The following is a 782-nucleotide window of genomic DNA, read 5'->3' as shown; positions in this document are numbered from 1 at the left end:
TATATATATATATATATATATATAGCTTCTTGCATTATTAGTAAATCAAAATGCTCTGCACTTTTGACCTGATCAATTCTCCACACTTATTAAGAAAATGGATAACCCCGGTGACGATGAATAAAAATATATTAATAATTATATTGATTTATTCATAATGCTCTAATAAAATATTCGAGAATAATTACATACAAACCAATCGAAACATTGATATTTACAAACAAATAGCTCAATATTTTTTTTGAACTGTCAAACAGATATATTTGCCTGTGCCACAATCAAACTATTGAGAATTTGAAGTATTTGTTGGGGGGGTTTTTACCATGAATTTTAATGTTTGCGTGGGAATTTGAAAAATGGACGAAAGTGCGGGGTTGATATGTAAATAGTAAGTTGTATGAGAAGTAAGCCATTTTAGACTTTCTAGTTTTAGTCCTGTTAACCAGCTGCATTGTGTTGCCAAATGGAGTTATGAATTCAATTCCTCGTCTCACAATCAATATTACTCAATGATATCAAATAATTAAATAATAAAAAAAGGAAGAGGTAATTTCGTACCAGCTACATACCTTTATCTTAAAAAGGCAAAGATATTTTAAATAATAAAAAGGAATACGCAATTTCGTACCAACTACATACCTTTACCTTTTTACCTTTTTTTTAGGTAAAGATATGTAGCTGGTACGAAATTACGTCTTCCTTTTTATTATTTAATTATTTGATATCTTTGAGTAATATTGATTGTGAGAGAGAGGAATTGAATTAATAACTCCATTTGGCAA

Source organism: Phalaenopsis equestris, unplaced genomic scaffold (assembly GCF_001263595.1).
Source record: "Phalaenopsis equestris unplaced genomic scaffold, ASM126359v1 Scaffold000277, whole genome shotgun sequence".
Lineage (NCBI taxonomy): Eukaryota > Viridiplantae > Streptophyta > Magnoliopsida > Asparagales > Orchidaceae > Phalaenopsis > Phalaenopsis equestris.
This window is presented reverse-complemented; position numbering follows the sequence as displayed.